The sequence below is a fragment of the Sinohyriopsis cumingii genome, chromosome 12 (assembly GCF_028554795.1).
Source record: "Sinohyriopsis cumingii isolate HCF-2022 chromosome 12, ASM2855479v2, whole genome shotgun sequence".
Taxonomy (NCBI): domain Eukaryota; kingdom Metazoa; phylum Mollusca; class Bivalvia; order Unionida; family Unionidae; genus Sinohyriopsis; species Sinohyriopsis cumingii.
The window spans coordinates 70,156,138-70,171,620 of record NC_142972.1 but is presented as its reverse complement, the minus strand read 5'-3'; the positions used below and the strand labels follow the sequence as shown (position 1 = coordinate 70,171,620).

The 15,483-nt window shown below is 34.0% G+C and overlaps 1 non-coding gene across 1 annotated transcript; it reads left to right on the top strand.

The window, feature by feature from the left end:
- Positions 1-13,238: 13,238 nt before the first annotated feature.
- On the top strand, positions 13,239-13,310 carry Trnav-uac (transfer RNA valine (anticodon UAC)). The gene has a single exon. It is a non-coding gene; the product is annotated as a tRNA-Val (tRNA).
- The last annotated feature ends 2,173 nt before the right edge of the window (positions 13,311-15,483 follow it).

Genomic DNA, 15,483 nt, shown 5'->3' with positions numbered 1-15,483 from the left:
CTTAAACACAATACTAATCCGTACGGTGAAGGTCGTCTTATTTCACCAGGAATCGTTAATAAAACTTCAACTATTGCAGTCAATCTTGTATGCGATGTAATTGTGGCAACTTTGAAATAAATCAGGCTCAGCAAGGATATATTTTATATAAATTTACACCGCACGTACCTCCTGGATATTTGATTGTACAAGAACCTATTAATCCTGTTTATCTACGATGTCATAATCCGTTATTATCAAGAATAACTGTCAAACTTACTGACACTTAAATGATTTAAGAAATGAAAATCTGTATTTAAATTTATACGTAAGGTCTTAACGAGATATTTTTGCAGAGTGTTTTACAGTTAATCAAGAGGTATATTATATAATGTACCAGCACGTGAGTTTTTTTATACACAGCAAGGGGGAGGTACTTGAAAATGTCATCAGAACAATAATGACACAGGCTCCGGTCAGCTCAGAACAATTTTAGTGCTAATATAGTTATTGATGAATACGGCAACGAAGACTTTTTATTGACGCAGAACAATTAAATCAACTACGGCGAGAACATATTTATATGATCACATGTGATAGAGGTCAGATTCTGAATTATGCACATTCCTGTATTAAATTTGATCAGCATAAAAAATCTTGTCTAATTTTGAACAAAAAACCTGATTTGGTATATTTTAAAAAAATAAAAAATATATTATAACATAATTTTTAAAAAATATTGATTCTCACTAGTTTTCATTCATCGCTACTTTCACTTTTACTCTCGCTTTCATAAGTCACAGCAGTTTCGTTTTCACGATCTGATATAATCTTTTATAATTGTCTTACGCATGTATTGATGATTTTTTGTTTCATATTCGTTAGATAATTTTGATCTAATGTTGTCAATCGCGATAGAAAGTGGTATGAATGTTTTCACTTCTATATCTTTCACTGCTGATAAAGATTGTAACATGATCTGCTGGATCGTTTTAATCAATCGATATTCGGTCGATAATGTGTATCCACTTTCAAACTACGATTTCGTAATGATTCAAAATCAGACATAATTTTTTCAGGATCAAGTTGAATCTTTATACCGTCTTTTTCTAATTCTTTTTTTGTAGAAATAATATCATTAATATTTTCAAAATTCATTTTATTATATATATCATAAAATATATATTTAAATTATATTCCTCAACCAGGACGATATAGTACAATTATGTAATATAGTGCAAACACAACATCTTAACTACTGAATAAATGTTTAACTTACCTGTTGTCTCCAATACAGCTGCAGTCCGACTGGGGATACAGATATTCTGGCTTGTTTTATAGTCAAACATTCTTTGAAAACCCATAAGTCCAGAATATTCGGGAGAATCATGTGATCAAGTCATTCTGGAAAACCCGTCTGGGAAAACCCACAAGTCCAGAACATTCTAGAGAATCATCTGATTAAGTCGTTCTGGGATATTGGGTTCTCCCAAAATGTTTGGCTATAAAAGTCCGTGAATCTCTCTGTCAGACTGGAAATTTGCATTTTGAAGTGGACAGGAGGTAAGTGAAATATTTTCTTAAATTACGTGTGTTAATTGTTACGCACATAGTTAAATTATTGCATGTTTACAGATCGAAAAATAACTTACATGTATCGCCTTGATTTCGTTGTAAGTTAGAAATCATAAATATCCCTTTACTAATTTGAACTGTTATATAATTATGTTACTTCACTGATATTAATTATGACACAGATGGTTAATTAATTACCATGACAAAATGAATTTAGATCTACGCAGAAATATCTACAACAAAGTTATTTATCTTCCTTCAGGTCATGGACCTTAAGAAAGGAAGGAGCAGTACTATATGAATAGGGATTTTGAGCGCATTTTCATACCGAAGGTCTCAGAGTAACAGTATCATAATTATTTTAACAATGGTTATGATGATACCAAAAAACAAATAAAATAAAAAATAGTTTAGTAAATATAAGGGGCACAACCAGGTAATACCTCTACCAGAGAGAGAGAGAGAGAGAGAGAGAGAGAGAGAGATTTATCTCTCTTAACAATACTGGGAAATGATTTTATTTTGTTTATATTTCTTAGAGAAAGCAGATCTAGTGATATTATTTGTGACAAAATATACTGATTTTGATTGAAGATCCAAATATTTGGCAGCTGCATTCATTGATTGAAATATTGTTTCTTAATCAGTCTCTGCATGTGTAGATTTAACGCCCTTTTTCCATTTGTTTACATCTACCAGTGTTTCCAAATTTGCAATTTTGACTCTGCGTGATAGCTCTCAGATTAGTTAAATTATTATCGATATTTATACCGTTGATATAAGCGATTACAAGACCGTCTTCGAGTACTCCGTTGAAAAATTCGAATATATATTTATGGCAGAAGTACTATTTCTTCCCATCATTAGGATAACCAGTATTAATGAGAATACTAACTGGTATTTTTCGTCGACAGTGTCTGATTACACCATCACGATTTGTTTCATAATTTTTAATAATGGTGTGTTTAGCAAAGTCTTACCTTGGATGATTGACAAAGTCTTTTTGGTTGATTTTTATATAATACCATTTGTTTAAATAATAATTTGGCTAAATCATTACTTTGAGAATCTTATCAGATAATCTTCTATATTTTATAACCCTGTCACTGTCATCAATATTTTTTATCATAATATCTTTTCAGATCTCTGTATTGTTTACCATCACATTGCAAAGACAATTGCGTTTTTCCTCTAAATCCAACATTGCATTTCAAACACGATTTTGGACCTAGACTTCCATTACGAATGCTTTGCAAATCATGTCCGCAGAATTCGTTTACGCAAGCTTTGTTACAAGGAGTCAAGGAAACTATCATTAAAAATGGATGAATTTGAGAGAGTATCTACGATTAAGCCATCTAAAGATAAATTTAATCTTGACAGAATATCCCCTGACATACCGATAAAAGCTCAGGTTGATCCGAAGAATAAAACCTTGATTAATGAAATTCACGACGCCAAGATTTTTTTTTAGCAAAGATGGCGCATCTCATGTGTGGTCAACATTTAAAATCACAGATGGTGTCGATGCTAAGATGAACGACAAACGAGCTGCAACTATCATTAATTATCTCCACAATCGAAAATAGTTTTTGAAAGTAAAATTTGTTGTATTAGCAGAAACAGACAATTGGATTATTCGTGACAAATATGATCCTGTCCTTCATAATGAAAAAATTGCCATACTGAGTAAAAATTCCAAACCAAGAATGTTGACTGGTATTGACAAACTGTATTATGAAAGAGCGTATCCTGTAACTGCAGTTATTTATGGAATTTATCCGATAAATGATAACCCCAGCGTTAATAATCTAATAATTTTCAAGACTGAAATGTGTAACCGAACGAGTAACGGAACATTTTACCGTTTCGACTCGTGGAAACGGTCCAACGGATAAAAGACGTAAAATAATAAATGAGTGGGGAGAAATAGTTCAAGATATCGGAGCGTCCGTCAAAGATGTCGCTGAGCTAGAAAAGAAACTAATATTCCCAGGAAGACTAAAATCTATGACCGCAGAGATTTTGTACGAATCAAAATATAAATCAAAAGGAGCTTCGATTGAAATTATTGATCATAATGCGCATGCGTGGACTAATGAGTAACAATATTTCCATGAAATCGAACTGTTAAATTTTACCACGGAAATATATTTGATTTTATTAACGAAATAAGTAAAAACGATCCTGTATCAGTGTGGCTATTTCAACGTTCTGATGATGAAAACTATGATCAGTTTGTACGACCTAATGGCGTTATTTATCGTACAGAATCTCTCCACGAAGAAATGAAAAATCTTGCGTTAAATATACCGATGATGCTGAACGATTACTGAGTAATTGTTTTACTGTTTCGTCAGTTGCGGCTCATTTTGCTAGAGAGAAAAATTCGTGGAAACCAACTCGATTTGATTTTCTCAATGATATAATATCGAATTGTGTCGAATACAGAAACGATGGATTGTGGAATAGTTAATATGATCACAGAGATGTTATATCGGTTGATATGATTGCCTGTTATCCCATATATACTTGATCAGACATTAAAGCTATCATCTGCACCGTCAGTGTATGATCCCGTAGCTAGACATAAAACAGTTTATCTTAATGGACCTGGGGTTCTTGTAAAACAATGATCGTTTTAACCCATACACACAGACTTGCAAGGGAAATAAGAGAAAGAAATATTAGATCATGTACTTATCACAGCTTTTCTCGATGGAAAGGAGAAGCATGGACTCCTGATGGAATGGGCGAAAAATACATTCCAAATATTATCCTTTGTGATGAAATATGTACAGTGCCTAAAGAAACATTGAAAACATTTCTTGATTGGTTATTAATAAAAAATACTGCTGTTATAAGGTGTGGCGATCATGGTCAACTGATAACTTTTGTTGAATTGTCTCCACATGAATGGTTAAAGAATTTTGTTGATTGTTATGAAGAAATAGCTGCTGATCATAGATCTCTTGATCCAGAATTAAGCGAGTTTAAGAAATTAATCAAACTACAGCCGAATAAAGTTCAATGTGAAATAATGCGTGATATAATTTCAGAAATCCTATGAGCAACGTTTGGAACTTATGGAGACCAAATGATTTGATAATGGCAAGTAGAAAGATAGTTCGTGATACACTTTAACAACAATTTTTTATGCTACATAAAGAAAGGTTTTCAAATCTACCCGTACCATTATGTTATCGACCGGTTGATACGCGATGGCAGAATATCGACGTTGATATGCCAGGATCGTCAGAAAAATAAAATCTTGTATTAATTGATATTGTTTCGGTTCTTGTCAATGATGTTGAAGATGCGCTCAAAATGGAAAAAACTCCATGGACGCTAGCATACGCAATGACGATTCATTCATCTCAGGGGTTAACCATTTCTGATACGCGAGTTTGGATCGTCGATGATCGTATCGAATTGTCAAATTTAGTTTATCTCACAGTGTCTAGAGTTAGACAAATATCTCAGTTGCGGACGGTTATTATAGACGTTACAGAAACCACTGGCGATGTTATTGACAAAAATATAATAAGAAAAAAAAATAGTTATAAACAGTGTGCAAATAATAAGCGCGAATTTGACCTTAGTACTGAATTTATAATGATGCCGAAACAACAGCAAAATAATCATTGTGCGAGCTGTAATACAATAATGTTGTGGCGATACTCGAGTAATGATCCAAGACAATTTACCGTAGACAGAATTAATAGTAGGTTTGGTCATAAACGCGAAAATGTAAAGCTGACCTGTCTTGAATGTAATCGACGTCAAGGTGATAGTTTACAAAAGTGAATGCGGTGGTAATTGTGTGTCTTCAGGAATTGCTTGTAATTGTTCACTTTCAAATCCACGTTGAGGAGCAGTTGAATCTAATCTGTAGATTGCAGGTCTACCCGTTGATCGTACCACGCTAGATATTTTATGTGTCGTTACACTCAAATAGGATCAGTCGCTCTTATTTACCAACTTCATGTTCACCAGGTTCATATAAACATCTGACAGTAACCTTACCTAATACTGGTTGTTTTGAAAAATCATGTCGTTTTATTGGTATATTTCTCTTTGTAATTGCATTAATAGGTTTCATGGCGGTTGTTCGAATAATTTCATTATTTAATGCAGCTATCACATATGGTAATCTTGCAACCCATTCACGAGAACTCGTATCTTGAATTACTTCTTTCGCATACTGATATCCAAATAACCAATCAGCAAGTGTTCAATTAAATCGTTCAACAATTGCCTGATCACGATGAATTGCGGTATGTCCTCGTCTACTCTCGTATCGTGAATTACTTCCTTCGCATACTGATATCCAAATAACCGCTCAGCAAGTGTTCAATTAAATCGTTCAACAATTGCCTGATCACGATGAATTGCTGTATGTCCTCGTCTAATTATGGTATGTTCTTGTCTATTATGTTCGACATTATGTTTTTTCATCAGAGATGATACTGCACCAGGAAATTCCTTGCCAGGATCAACCTGTAATAGTTGTGGCCATCGTAAGGGTCCTCGTTGATAAATTCGTTCAAAGCAGCTACAACTTCAGCAGCTGTTTTAGCTGATAATGGCTCTGCTTCCTTATATCTACATGCAAAGTCAACGACAGTCAACGCGTATTTGTATGTTAATTGACGTCTCCCAATTTTTGATAGTATCGTGTGGTAAAAATAGAATATCTGCTTGAAGAACTTCCTTAGGAGTGCTGACATCAAAACGTGCATGCTGATTTAGTTTAGGTGGTGGTATAACAATTTGCCGTATTGCCTGTCGTGCTAACCATTTTGCAGCAGCAGAATGCGTTTTTCTCCTGGGTATTTAGCCCAAGGAGTTCCTGAAAATTTTGACAGCTTTTGTTGAATTGTCTCCATATGAATGGTTAAAGATGAGCCCAAGTGTGCGGATCTAACACCCACTCTTACTCCATCAAGTCGTTCCCTCGTAATTCTCGCGGAGGTGGAATTGCTGTCATCACAAAGAACTCCATGATAAAACGTCTTAACTACACCACAACATTCAATTTCGACCACACATCGTTTGAACTAGTCCAAACCACACTCACACTTGAGCAAAGGTCAGTCCATTTTGCTGCTTGAGTGCTTAGAGCCATTATTGCCTTCACTAACTGATGTTATTAATACCTCTCTCTCATCCGGGGAATTCCCATCATTTTTCAAAACTGCCATTCTAAAGCCTCTGCTGAAGAAACCAACACTAGACCATAACGATTTGAAGAATTACCGCCCAGTTTCTAATCTCCCAGTCATATCAAAAATCTTAGAAAAGGTTGTTCTATCCCAGCTTGTATCTCATCTAAATTCAAACAGTCTTTTTAGCAATGTGCAATCTGCATGTCGCCCTTGCCACAGTACTGAAACTACTCTTCTAAAAGTGGTTAATGACATTCTCTCTGCTTTGGATAGCGGAAAGATTACAGTCCTCACCCTCCTTGATTTGTCTGCAGCATTTGACACACTAGACCATGCTATATTACTTCACCGTCACCAGCATGCATTTGGCATTCATGATACAGCCTTACCGTGGTTCAATTCATACTTGGTCAACAGGACACAAATTGTATCTGCAAATGGGATACACTCCAGCCCAGTTGATCTATGTTGTGGTGTTCCACAGTGGTCTGTTCTTGGACCTGTTCTCTTCATTCTGTACACTCAGTCGCTCTCAAGTGTCATAGATCATCATCCAGTGTCTCTCCAATTGTACGCTGATGACACCAAAATGTACAAATCTAGCCATCCAACTGAAGTTGATGCTACCATCCAAGGTATAGAGAAGTGCATTTCTGATGTGAAATCATGGATGACATGTAACAAGCTGCAGATGAATGATGATAAAACTGAGGCCATTCTGATCACAATAAAAAGACTTTCTCATTTACATCCTTGACCTCAAACAATAAATATCAGCAAGGCCAACATTAAATTCACACAATCAGTACGAAACCTAGGTGTTACTCTGGACAGTACTCTCACATTGCACCAACATGTCATGAACATATGCAAGGCTGCATATCTTGAGTTGAGACGCATCAGCTCAGTTCGCAAATATCTTTCAGTTGATGCCACTAAAACACTTGTGTGTTCATTAGTACTTTCAATACTGGACTATTGGAACTCAATTCTGTCTGGTTCATCTCAATATCTACTCCAGAAACTTCAAAAAGTTCAAAACACAGCTGCTCGGATCATACTTAGAGTATCACGATCAGAGCACACCTCCCCGCTGCTCTGTACCCTAAACTGGCTATCCATTCGATCCAGAACCAAACACAAAATTTGTTCTCTGTGCTACGTTTCACTGTCGGACTCTAGTACAACATACCTATCCGCCCTCACCCATGTGTACACACCAGCAAGATACTTACGTTCCTTTTCTGACAATCGTATACTCATTATTCCCACTATGAAAACAAAGTCATATGGACAGCGTTCTTTTGCATACCAGGGCCCAGCAACGTGGAATTTATTGCCCACTGAACTTAGACACAAAGACACAGTGATCACATTCAAGAGGGCTCTCAAAACTCACTTATTTCGACTGCAAGAACAAACTTAAAGACCTAATAATGTTTACTACTTGAAATATTCTCAGCATGTTTTTGATTTTTTAATGTTTTTCTAATTTCACGGTGTTTGTTTTTGTAATAATATTATTATATGTTTTTTATCTTATAGGTGTTGTCTAATGTTGTAAAGCGCTTAGAGCTTCTAAAGATTAGGCGCTATACAAAGTCCTCATTATTATTATTTATTATTATCCTTACGTTGAATTTTAGGTAAAAACGAAAAAAATATTCTGTTACTTATTGCACATTTTCTAACATATTCTATTTTTTCCATTTTTTTGTTGTAACAGTGGCCAAATCAGTGGTTGGAGTTTTAACACTACAACGTAAACAATATAGATTCACGTATATTTATAATATGGATGTAATTGATTCTCAGCGACACGAAAGCAAGAGCCAGTAAAACATATTTCAGCATTACCTTATTCTATCAGAATGATTATAATAGGTCCATCTGGGTCCGGTAAAACGCAATGACTGCTTAATCTTATAATGAGATGGTTAAAGTGGGACAAGTTGTATTTAGTTGCACCATTAGTCGATGATAAGAGATGTTATGATGTACTTAAAGATTTTAATGAAAATGCAAAATTGTTAAATGAAGATGGTGACGACATTATTAATTTTATAACCGATATTGATGAAGCACTGAGTGTTGACAATTGATGAATTAGATTGATTTGATAATAATCTCGTAGTATACGGTGATGTGATGCTGGATAAACAATCAAGTCCAGCTAGAATATTTTCCAGAGGCAGACATAAAAATACGGATAAAATTTATGTCACTCAACGATATACACAAATACCTAAAGTGATCAGAGATAAATGTAACATTTTAGTTGTATTTAACGGAGTTGATACACATACTCTGAGAAATATTCATCAGTGCAGACTATGCACACACACACACACACACACACGGCATGAATGTCTTTCGTATCGTCAATCTGTGACATAAACACGATCAATACATGAAAGGTGCGTGATTATTGGAATTTAAGCCGATACATTATACTGACTCAAAAGCGCACACTAAATATGTCTGTATTTATCGCTAAAAGTAGGCACAAAATCTTAATATATATTATGGTATATTAGGATATAGATGGTGTATACATACATACATACATACATACATACATACATACATCCATACATCCATTCATACATACATACATACATACATACATACATACATACATACATACATACATACATACATACATACATACATACATGCATACATACATGCATTCTCTAACGCATGATCGGTACCATGTACTGTATTCTCAAATAACGCTAAATACAATGGTTATGAAAGCAAAATGTGTTAACGCATACATGTACAGTATTAATTTATGTGTGCTTTTGGTGTTCATCAATTAATAACTTGTGGTCCCTATGGTCACTGAGATTTTCTCCTGTCGCTGATTCGCAAACAGTTTTAGAGATTACTTTCTTCGAATCTTTTGCACTGCATCATAACACAATGGAAGCCAATCTGTTTAAACAGGTGAATTATCTCGTCTTCAAACTGTGCAATTGATTCATCTAAATTGATTTAGATAATCTTAAACTGAAACTTCAAAATCACTATGACGATAAAATAATCAATTTGTCAGGAATGATTCATTGACAGGCATCATATATATATGTGTGTGTGTGTTTAGCAATAGCTCCAAAACGACAAGCTCAATATTCTAACAGCAATAGGCCACATCCAAGCCAGTAAACTGAGCGTTAGATACTAGTTGTACGTCTTTAAAAATTCTTAGAGCTGCACGAGTACCATTGTGAAACAGCCTTTTATTGTCACACTTACAGCAGCAGTTCTGATAGGTCATAGGCAACTGTAAGATTCCTTCATATTTGACCAGTTACACATTTCAATGTACAATTAAACAGAAGGTTAAAATTGTTAATAATGCTTTACAACAAGTAATCTATAATCTGAGGCAAATATGTCATAAATGCCTGACTAAATTAGAATGGAAAATATTTTTGATATCCGAGATGAGTTATGTGAGGAAAAAAATCTCTTTAGATCGTCAATGTTTAACAGCGACCAGGAAAACCTAGCATCTACCTTAGAAGAGAGCACACCTTTTCATGATAACATTGCTCAAGTAAACGCTTCATAAATCTATTGATTCCTATGTCAAATTATTCAGCGATTTCAGATATAAATCTATTTTCTGAGCATATTTTTCAAATAGAACCAATATTAATATTTGACATATACAGATTCCCAGTCGTGGCTATCATATCGTAAATAGCAAACTATTAATATTCTAAGCAGGATAGATAGAAACGTCAAAAGTGTAAAGCTCCAAAAATTGCATTCCATAAATGGGTATCTACTTCATTACCAAACAAATCCTACCCAGGCCGACCCCATTATCTGTTCTATCATTGCATTTCAAAATACAAGAATGCTTCATGACCAAAACATTCGGTAAATTAGAAAATATTGAAACATTATGTAAAATAAAGGTAAGACATAATCCACGAAACTTTCATTTAAATAAGGCTTCTATTCTTCACACACAGGCGCGCAAAAAGTACATCCATATATTTCCGGAATTTCTCACCATACCAATTCCCCATCAACTCACACATAATGGCTAAAAATGACAGTACTCCATAGTGACTCATCAAACACTCAGTATTACTTTAACTGGTATAGTTGTGACTAATACAACGAAAAAGCTGGTGGCGATATAGCTGGAAATAACCGTCTCATTGTTATTCCTTTATTGCCAACACTTTTACGTGTTACTTTCGCCATCTTGAATTTTTCCACTTTTATCAGCCATTCATCTGTGCGTGCCTGACCTCGTGAGCGGAACATTATGGGAGGCCAAGGTAGCACGCTATCAATATCATAACTAAATTAAAAAAGAAAAGCCGCTGCATATAACGGCTTGTTGTATTTCTATTAATATTTCATGCATGGAATTCAATAGTGTTGGGAAACTCAAGATAAACTCGTGCCTTACATGTCCAATACAGACAAAAAAATATACGTCATACAAAATATTACGTGAAAATTCCATTGAAAATAAATATCATTTTCCCGTAGAGTTGTACTGAAATTGCCTTATCGGAGCATCATAGGACGCTAAGGTACTAGGCTAAGAAGAATTTGTATTTTGAGCTCCAGGCTGTGAAATTGTATGACTGTTAGAAAATGAGGCAAATAACACCAAAATTGAACAATTTTATGAACAAAATTCCTAACTGATCGATGTTGTGTTTATTGTGAGTTTGATAACTTAAAATATAATGTAAAAAATGTTTTAAAATTGTTTCTTTTCTTCAAATCCATCTTGGCTATTTCCTTGTCCGCTTTCCGACAAACATCGCCTCCAGACGGAGACACTATTTTAAGTTCATCATACAGAGGATGTGTATAACGGTACCTGAGACGAAACCAGTCAGAAGAAAGTGCGTGTGATTGCCTTGATAAAATTTTCAACTGTAATGCAGTGACGTATTTACATTTGATGTTAGAAAGTTGTAGTAGCTTTGGATTCTGCTACTCTTTAATGAGAAATTTAACAAATCTGAATTTACAATGGACCCCTTTCACAATACCCTTTACGGACAAGTTGCCGCTCCTGATATCGGACGCTAAAACTCAAAACGGGACTATCACTGCTTGATGAATGTTCTATATATTTACTTGGAAGTGGAGATCGGAGTTGGAAAGTCTGAATAATATCATGAAATCGTGTACATGTACTTTAATGTTGATAAAAAATATGAGCATTCAAAATAATAATAATAATAATGATAATAATAATAATAAATAATAACAATAATATTCATGCAAGGGCGATCGCAGAATTATTTTTTGGGTGAGGAGGCAAACTTATAGTGATCAGCAATTAAGTTTTACGGATGTAGGCCAAATCTTCTTTCGCGATGAAATCCAGGGAGTGGGGACAATTTCCCCTTTTTGCGGGCGTCAATGCTATTTCCCCCAGTAGATTTATAAAAAATAACATGCATAGACAAGCAAAATAAAAATATCTCATTGAAATTGATTTTATACTGAAAAAAATTTTTAAGAATGTATTTTATCTTCTTTTGCACCAAGCCAATTAAACAAGCTCTTTGAAGCTTTAGTAATATGCATCAAATCATCTTTTAGAGATATATACAGTTTATCTATCAAGCGTGTTTAGTGGCATATACAATTTAGCTATTAATGCATGTTTAGAGGTATAGACAGTTTTGCTATCAAAGCAATGTTTCAGGTATGGAATTTAAATAAACTTTAACTAAATGCAGTGGGAAAAAAAACACTTCTTGCAAATTCAGAAGACAGCAGACCTCACCTCCCACCCTTTCTGTTGAACTTAAATTAATATCCAATTTCCCCTTAGTCCCACTGGACTAAGACCAACTTTCGTCTTTAGTGATATCTACTAGTCTCCAATGTAATAATGTTAGTTTCAAAACCCTGAAAATGTCTACATAAACCGATTTTCAGTATCCTGGATCTAAGTCTGACAATTATCTAAACAATTTTAATTTTAAAAAAAAATTTTCCTTTAGTTTTGACATTTAAATTTTAAAACAGTATTCGATTGTTTTTTGGTATTTTAATTAACTTAACATTATTGGATAGTTTCGGTATAATATTATTCTATTGTATTGGAAGTTAATTTAAAGAAACTACAATATTCTATAGCTTTGTTCGTTTAATTTAAAGTCAATTTATTCAATTTATTTTATTATTTTAATTTAAAATAAAATCATTCTTTTTTACAACTATGATGCATACTTTTCCTGCAAATTAGGGTGTACGTACGCGACACTATCATAGCCATTTGTCTGCTGACGCTAAACAGATTGAAGTTTTCTTTTAATTCTTTGACGTTTTAAACAATGTAAATCCTCCAGGCTAAGTTCTGACATTTGGATTGTTCTCTTACAAGTGAATGCATCGTTTTGGAAGTTCGAGATTTTGCGAGATAACCCGAGGGCGTTATTTTAAGGTATTCTGAATCTGGTCTTATTAGGATTTACCAATATATATTTACCATCCCATGAGAGCATTAAAGCAAGGAGTTCCATGGTGAAGTGGTTATCACGTCTGCTTTACACGCAGAAGTCCTGGGTTCAATCCCCAGTGGAACTATACTGTACTTTTGATGCGTAGGTCACATATTAATAATAACAATAAACAACTTATTTTCAAACAACGACAGCAGAATTTATTATTTTATTATACTTAGAAACGTTAAACAACAAGAAATAACAACACAACGTTGATTTATTTATTTATTTATTTATTTATTTATTATTTAGTATGCATTAATTATTAATCATTATCTGAAAACTGTTTATTATGTATTTATTCATGATAAATTTATAAATGTTTAATGTATTATTTATTTGTTATTTAGTTTTAATTTTTTATTTATTATTGATATATTATTTATTTAAATATCTATTTATGTACGTGTTTTATTTATTAATAATTCATTTATTTATTTATTATTTATTTATCTATTTATTTATTTTTTTCATTTATTCTCATTTAGTTTCTTTTATTCTTATTTCATTTCTTCTCGTTTCATAACAATCTCATTGGGGATCAGAGATCTTTCAATCTCATCAAAATGGGATAATCTATACATAGACATAGATATGCTAATATATATGCACAGTGGAACCCCTCAACACCGAAACCCCTTTGGACATCCTCCCCAATTTTTCCGTTCATATAAGTATTAGGTTTACTGACGATATTGCAAATGTACGTGCAATTGTGGAGAGAGAGAGAGAGAGAGAGAGAGAGAGAGAGAGATGTTCATACAGAAATACAGTGTTCTTCACTTAAAACATCGGAAGAATGAGATACTTTTTAACTTTAATACAAGTCCTTTAAAAATACGAATGATACCCTACAACGTATAAATAAATACTCGGTATATTTAATATTGTTCACAGTTCAAGGTCTTCGTTTCAGAAATGTATGGAGCATTGTCTAGTTTGTTTCTTAGATATTTCTATAACTAATATGGTTGTATTAACAACTCCATCTCTTATACTGAAACCATTATGCTCATCCTTAGCACCTAAGGAAATTTTTAATCTCTGTACAAGAACTAAAACTCCAGGTTTTGTCATTGAGTGAATCTGACTTTTAGGATATTGTTGTGTCAGTCTCCGTCGGCAAAGCATTGAAAGCGAGGCCACATGCCTAGTTTTAAATTAAGCTTCGGTTTATGGGGGTTTTTAAGCGTAAAATTGAAATTTGGGATAGAAGTTTGTTCGATATTCGAAGTTGAGGAGTTTCAGTAGAACGACAACAAAAAACCAACCCCCTTAGCAAACACCTGGAGCTTATAGAAATATATTTGTTAAAGATCATTATAAATTACTCAATGATCGAGGAGAGTCAGCAGGTATTGCTGATTATTTTTAAAAAGGAGCGAAATTCGTGTATTAAGATTCTGTTGAACGGGTAAAACCTGAAAAATGGATTGCTACAGTATATGCCGCCCACAGAAATCGATATTCTTTAGATACTACTAGTCAGGATTTATTGACTTTAAACGAGAAGCAGTGATACATAGAGATGAACTATATGAAAAACTAGCTAAAGAAGCAAATGTGACCGTTGAAGAAGCTAAACAGCGACTTAATGACCCTGGTGAAATTAACGAACCTAAGTCAGGCGCTACAGGAAGTGGTTTTTCTACCCAAGGAAGCGGTCTTTTTGCTTGTCCTAACAGTGTTCTTTCTGACGTAGATAGATTAGAAGTTCGGATCGGAAGAAAACGCGCAGGAAACAATGCGCCGGAAATAATTAATGAAATTTCTGCTACTTGTCGAAGATTATTTACAGGCAGTATTATTGATCACAAAATGTATCGTTATCTTATTGATGAAATTGCTGATGATCATCACAGCGACTAAAATACAACTAATTAGTCAGTATGTAATTTAAAAATGATTATACATCATGCTCAACGTGGACCTGTAATGGTCAGGGTAGTGAACTCACTAGTACCAACTCACAAAGCGATTCATGGAGATACACTCGGTGATAATGTTATGAGTTTATTCAAAAGGATAGCTCCAAAGGTAATACCGATTGCAAAACAATTAGGAATGAAGGCTATTGATGCTGTTCGTGATAAAAGGTATTAATGATATTGGTAATCTTGTCGGTAAAGTATTTTCAACGGTCAAAGAAAGACACTGCTGATGCTGCGGTGTGGCCGGTGTCTCATGGTGCTAATCAAGATTACAACTTTGGATTTTTAATGCTGAAAGATGTTCGTAGAAGATTTTCATGCGCA